Source organism: Xenopus laevis, chromosome 1L, assembly GCF_017654675.1.
Source record: "Xenopus laevis strain J_2021 chromosome 1L, Xenopus_laevis_v10.1, whole genome shotgun sequence".
Classification (NCBI taxonomy): Eukaryota; Metazoa; Chordata; class Amphibia; order Anura; family Pipidae; genus Xenopus; species Xenopus laevis.
In genome coordinates, this window is record NC_054371.1 from 94,297,063 (window position 1) to 94,304,480 (window position 7,418).

Here is a 7,418-nt window from a genome sequence, read left to right on the forward strand (position 1 = left end):
CTCTATTTTTGCCTCCATTTCCCTCTCTGCAAAGGCGGCACGGGCCTTTGCAGCTTCTGCCTTTGCGCGGGCAATGTCGGCTGCATTGGTAACAGATGAGCGATGAGAGGAGCCTGAAACTTGGGACCTGGTCACTAATGAGGATGTCCTTTTCTGTGACATTATGCAACACTACATAAGCCTTTGTCTGCTTTAGCTGTAGTGGCTTCTTTGTGCTGCAATGAGTTAATAGCCGTGGTCGTATCTGGATCGCTATAATGTGATGTTATCTCTGCTCACAGTGTAGCCGGATTGATGACTTGTGTGGTAGCTGCTGTTTTACAGTTCAATCCCGCCTTTAAGGTAGCGCTGTTTCACTGTTCTGTCCTTGCTACATATTACCCTGGGGCAGTGTGTAGTTTGACATGCAGCTAAACCTTCCCACAATCCATTAAAGAGACTAAGTTTGGAGTCTGTAGATTTTACTGGATAGGCAAGTGGAATAAGAGGTGAAACTGTAATACAATAACAGAAAATATAATAAGTAAGCTTTGCAATGAACTATCAAGCATGCAAATGAACATATATGCATATAAATGCAACATCAAAATGTTAGCTGGCATGAAATGTCTATGTAAGAATGTCTCTGGGGGGTGCTGGCAGTTGTAAAGGTGCTTAGTGCAACTATTTAGCTTACCAGCGATTCTATCATAAAGGTAGATGCAAACTGTGTCTTTTCAGCAGCATGGATGGTGTAAAATGGAATCCTGGCTCCCACAAGGCATTGCATTAGGTCACATGGTGGCAGTACAGTAGCCTAATCAGTTCAGAATACTGCTGTAAGCATTATGGGTGAAGAATAAGTGACCTTGTGCACTTACAGAAAGTGTCCATAGGAGGGAGCCTACAGCAAGAGAATAGGGAAATCCCAAATATGGTAAAAGCGTATGCTGGAGACATGACAAAGTATTTCAAGAAAATATCCTTTGGTAGTATAGAAACAGCTGAACCTGTATCAAGTATCAGGTTAATGGAGTGCCCCTTGTCAGCAGAAGCAGTATTGACATTGACAGTGCATATAAATTTGTCTGGAATAAATGTACCAGTGATGCCTGGGGGATTAGGGTCATGGGATGTGACATTATACGGGAGCCAAGTGTCGATTCTATTCCCTCAATCCAAATCCATTGTTGGTACATGAAGACATGTCTCCATTAACAAGGCATCAATTTTTGAAAGTTTTTAGAATGGGTTTGGAGAGGTTAAGTAAGAATCCTCGGGAGTTCTGGACCCATTCTTTTCATATTGGAGCATCGACCGAGGCAGCAAGGTTGGGCTTGGACGAAAGGGTTGTTAAAAGATAGGGAGGTGGGAATCTCTGAGGTTTTTGAGTTATATCAGGCCCCATTTATTGTAAAAAGAGGAATTTTAGCATCCTACATGGGTCTGATGATAAGCATAAGGAAGGATGTGGTTTATGTGTGGTGGGATGTCATTTTTTTCTTTCTTTAAGGTGAACGCAAAGTGGTTTGGATTATTGGTCATTCTTTCGTGTTTTGGGCTAACAGAGGGCCGCAGTTCAGGATGTTAAAAAGCAGCACATGACTATGAAGATTTTCATTCATCCAGGTCATGGTATATCTAGTATAGGTAAATCTAAAAACAACTGGACTTGCTGAGTAATCAATGAAGACGTTTCACTGCTCATCCAAGCAGCTTCTTCAGTTCAACTGACTGGTGTGGGAAGTTTTCGTCATATAAACTCTTCCACTAATCCATTTACAATGGCACATTGTAACTCTTCAAAGAGGTGACATCTGAAGAAATTCACAGAGGTGTTGATCCTGTGTAGTTACTGTGATAGGATTAGCCAATGTGTCATGCAACTCCTCCTAGATACAAGTGTTACTTGTGATTGTTGCATGAATGGATGTGTGAAGTGTTCTGAATCCGCCAGGGTACAGATGTTAGAACAACATTGTTTGTAGCAGACAGGTGGTGTTGAAGGCCCCCGCCTCTGTTCAGAGATGGTCTCTCCACCTTGACATGAATCGCCTCTTTCACGCCTCGTTCAAACCAGCGGTCTTCTTTATCCAAGATTTGGACCTTGCTATTTTCAAAGGAGTGTCCCTTGTCTTTTAAGTGTAGAAAGACAGCTGAGTTTTGCCCTGTAGAGTTCTCCCTCCTGTGCTGAGCCATTCGCTTGGAGAGCAGTTGTTTTGTCTCCCCAATGTATAGATCTGTGCACTCCTCGATACACTGGACTCCGTATACCACATTGCTTTGTTTTTCTTTTGGTGTTGGATCCTTTGGGTGTACCAGTTTTTGTCTCAGTGTGTTGCTAGGTTTGAAAAACACAGGGACGTGGTGTTTGTTGAAAATCCACCTGAGGAGGATTTTCCTCCTCCTCCCAGCCTGAAAAGGATGTGTTAGCCAAGGGGTTAAACTATGCAGTGACACCACAACACATACCAGTAGTTGAACTCATCACAGCCACAGAATCTGCTATCAAAAATAATAACTTGAAAAAGGAAGAAGCAGAACAACTCTGGCTAAAAGTGTCAGCTGCTTTGTCAAGTGCCAGAACACCTCCCTCTAACCTTACTACAGAAGAGAGGAGAGCTCTCAGCTCTCTGAGTAAGGACCTGAACATAATTATCCTGCCAGCAGATAAAGGGCAATGCACAGTTGTGCGCAACACAACTTACTATGACTGCTCAGTGATAGCAATACATATGAACCCTTAGGGAAAGACCCAACCAGTGGTTACAAGAAAAAGGTGATTGGTTGCCTACAACAACTTGAAAAGGAGAAAGCCATTGATCGAATTTTATACCACTGTCTGTATCCCAGGGAAGCCACACCATGCTTATACAGACTCCCCAAGATACACAAAGAAGGAGCACCACTAAGACCCATTGTCAGCAGCATAAATTCAGTGACATACAGCATTGCAAAATTCTTGGCTAACATCTTAGCCCCATTGGTAGGCAATACAGTGCATCATATCCAGAATGCCAAAGAGTTTGTAACCAAGATTCACGGCGTTACACTAGAGGCAGAAGAAACAATGGTGTCATATGATGTCATTTCATTGTTCACATGTATACCTACGACAGAGGCGATTGAGACTGTAAGAAATCGACTGCAACATGATAACACTCTCAGCAGCAAAACGAAGCTCAGTCCCAACCAAGTTTGTTTGTTGCTAGATTTGTGCCTTAACACCACATACTTCAAGTACAAGAACCTCTTTTATAGACAGAAACATGGCTGTGCAATGGGTTCTCCAGTCTCTCCCATTGTAGCAAACTTGTACATGGAGGAAGTGGAAAGGAGGGCCTTACATATTTTCCAGGGAACTACACCGACTCACTGGTTCAGGTATGTGGATGATACTTGGGTTAAAATCAGATCCAATGAAGTGGCGGCCTTTACAGAACACATTAACTCAGTGGACAATAACATCAAGTTCACAAGGGAAGATGTCCACGAGAACAAACTTGGTTTTTTGGACTGTTTGATATGTATCCAAGACGGCGGTAACTTGAAGACGGAAATATACAGGAAACCCACTCATACGGATCAATATCTGTTGTTTGATTCCCACCATCCACTGGAACACAAACTGGGTGTCATTCGAACCCTGCACCACCGGGTGGAATGTGTGGCAACTGATACAGAGTCCAAAGACAAAGAGCAAAAACATCTCAGAGGAGCTTTGAAAGCATGTGGTTACCCAAAATGGGCCTTTGTCAAAACAGCAGCAACCAAGCCCAACAGGAATACCAATAGAAATAACCGCCTGGAGACACATAGTAGGTGAAACATAGTCATCCCATATGTAGCTGGAGTGTCAGAGAAACTCAGGAGGATTTTCAACAAACATCACGTCCCTGTGTTTTTCAAACCTAGCAACACACTGAGACAAAAACTGGTACACCAAAAGGATCCAACACCAAAAAAAAAACAAAGCAATGTGGTATACGGAGTCCAGTGTAGCGAGGAGTGCACAGATCTATACATTGGGGAGACAAAACAACTGCTCTCCAAGCGAATGGCTCAGCACAGGAGGGAGAACTCTACAGGGCAAAACTCAGCTGTCTTTCTACACTCAAAAGACAAGGGACACTCCTTTGAAGATAGCAAGGTCCAAATCTTGGATAAAGAAGACAGCTGGTTTGAACGAGGCGTGAAAGAGGCGATTCATGTCAAGGTGGAGAGACCATCTCTGAACAGAGGCGGGGGCCTTCGACTCCACCTGTCTGCTACATACAATGCTGTTCTAACATCTGTACATCTGGCAATGGAGAGGAGTAGGAAAAAGGTAAACAAGCTGATGAACATTTTCATACGAAGTCAAGAGGTGTAGTGGTGCAGCACAATGAGCTAGAAGGTGGGTTGAGAGGTTACGGGGTACATTTGTCCCTGGTGGGTTTGGACCTATTTAACCTTGGTCTTGCGAGTGGGATGGAAAGGGCCTTAATAATGGCAGGTGGGGTAGCTCGGCCTGCATGAGGGAGAGGTCATGCATGCAGAGCAGTGGCGCGGTGGGCTGCACTATGGGCAGCTAAAAAGGGAAAAAGAAAGAAGGTAGTTCAAGTCTGAGTAGGCCTTGGGGGGGCTAGGCCCGGTTAGGTGCCACAGCATGTGGGTGTAGACAAAGTGGTTTGACCAGACTGTTCAATCACTGTGCTTCCGTCCAATGAAGCCAAGAGCACATAGGAAAAAAGGTGATGAACTTTAGTCAAATGCAGTGGGTTGCTGCAAAATAAGTGCTTTTATTGAACACTACATGTTTCGAGCTTAGCTCTTTGTCAAGTGTCTTTTGACAAAGAGCTAAGCTCGAAACATGTAGTGTTCAATAAAAGCACTTATTTTGCAGCATGTGGGTGTGTTGGGAACTAGAAATAAAGGCAGGATGTTACATTTATGTGTTATATGCAGCCGGCAATGGTTTATGTATGTGTTTATGTATTGGTTAAGAATATCATTACTGGTGGTTAATAATTTGTATGTTTTAAAGGAGAAGGAAAGTTCCAAGACTGTTTATTGCCAACAGATTAGCCACCATAGTGCAAGCTAGAACTATATATTTATTCTGCAGAATGCTTTACCATACCTGAGTAAACAGTTCTGGACACTGTCTCTGTTTGTTTAGGAGAGAAGCTGCCATATAAGCTTGGTGTGACATCAGCTGTTCTAGAAAATTTTTGATCAGGTGCGGGGAGTTGCAAGGGCATACATGCAGTGGATGTTCTGGAATTGTATAACACATAATATCAGATTCTGGGGGTTACAAATGAAAACCCAAAGGATGTTGATTGTTTTTTGTATACAACATAATACTGTGTGCAGGTAATGACTATCATATTAGCAGATTATGTTTTATTTATACAGCAGTTTGCTTTTGTTTTTTTCCCAATCATAGCAGGGCAAGGGAGAGGAACAAGCAGAGAAGGGAGGGGGCAAGAGGATAGAAAATGAACAGGGCAGAGAGGGACAGAACGGGATCCTTTTTTGAAGGAATTCTTCAGTCTCTCTGCGCTATGGCAGACCTCAATGAATCCTGAAATATTAAGTAAAGAGGTTTGGCAATCACAGACCTAAGCTCGCTAAGTACCCTGGGATGAATACCATCTGGCCCCAGACCTTTGTTTATCTTAACATGTTCTAGTCTCTTTTGAATTTCGTCATCTGTGAACCATGCATTATTAGTTGTATTACTAGAATTGGAACTATTAAGAAGCAAACCTTCATTAACTGGCTCCTCATTTATGTAGACAGATAAAAATATGAGTTCAGAATCTGAGCTTTTTTTTGTTTTCATCAATCAGCTGACCACCCCTTTGATATTAAAGGTCCCACCCCTTTGATATTAAAGGTCCCACCCCTTCCTGCTTGATTTTTTTACTATTAACATATTTAAAAAATAATTTTGGATTCTTTTTAGGCTTACTGCAATATCCTTTTCCATATCAAAATTACATTTATATTCTATTTGTACTGTATATTGTGTGGGTCCGTAAGTTCAGTAAGTGACACCAGCACTGAGCATGTACAGTGAATCAGCAGAAAAGAAGGTGAGGAGCAACTGGGGCATCTTTGGAGACACAGATGAAGGTACAGCAGCCCAAAACATAATGTACAACATTTATAGCTACTAACCCTGTGAAAAGCATTTCCCACTTAATATGTTGCAGAGATGCCCTGATACTGTCAAAGTTTGCACATCTGAAATTTAGTGTTTTAGTTACTCCTTTATAGAATTGCCTCTGCAACAGAATCTCAAAGAAGACCATGTTATGATCACTATTCACTAAATGCTCACCCACACAAATGCTAGAGATGAGTTCAGTATTATTAGTTATTACAAGGTCCAAAAGAGAGTTATTCCTAGTAGGTTCTTGAACGAGCTGGAATAAAAAGTTGTCATTCAGCATATTTAAAAACCTACTAGCTTCTTGGCAACCCCATTACCCCAGTCAATGTCTGGATAATTGAAGTCACCCATAGTAATCACTTGACCTAGTTGTGAAGCCGCTTCTATTTGTAAGGGTAGTTGGGCTTCATAATCGTCACTTATACAAGGTGGTTTATAGCATACACCAATGATAATTTTCTTTGTAACCTTTTGCCCAGTCAAAATCTCAACCCATTCCACTACCTCACCAGGTCCAGCAATGGTTGCTTCTTTAGTGCATGGCTTTAATTCAGGTTTTACATACAAACACACTCCTCCACCCTTTTTAATCCTTCTGTTCCTCCTAAAAAGGGGGTAACCATTTAAATTCACAGTACAGTTACGTTGAATGCCACCAGGTCTCAGTGATACCAATTAAATCATATTTTTTTCTGAACTACGCATCCCGTTAAATAATTTTTATTAATTGCATATATAGAATCTGATGGCCTATGGCCTAAGGTGATTCCCAAGCATCTCATTTGCTGAGTTTAGAGAAGACTATAAACGTCATGAAAATGCTGGAAACCACCTTTTACCACCTCATGTGTTGAACTGGTTATTTCAAAGATAGAATCTCACCCTGACATCCACCAATATGCTGAATGGACACAATTACCTGAACAACACCACTGCTCATCATTGATATCATTCTTTTTGACAGTGGGTGGCAACACCTGTGGATTTTGTTTGTTTAAAAGCCATACATTTAAGTGGTGAGTTATCATTTTGTGTACCATAGGCATATGAGTAAAATCAGGTAGAATTTATGGCACAAGGAGCGATTTGTCTTCCGTGGTTAAATCTTTGCTACTTTAGAAAAATATCTCCCAAAAAAGACTTTCCATTTAATAACATTACCATCATTGCATATATGTTCTCTTCATGCCTTGGTGACAGGGGCAGGCAGAAGTCAGCAGGTGTGTCTGTGATGTTGGGGGTGGGGTTCTGACATGGCCACCATTGATTGGCTGAT

General features: G+C 41.8%; 1 pseudogene; it reads left to right on the forward strand.

Moving 5' to 3' along the window:
- Positions 1-1,226: 1,226 nt before the first annotated feature.
- On the forward strand, positions 1,227-4,595 carry LOC108696576 (annotated as a pseudogene).
- The last annotated feature ends 2,823 nt before the right edge of the window (positions 4,596-7,418 follow it).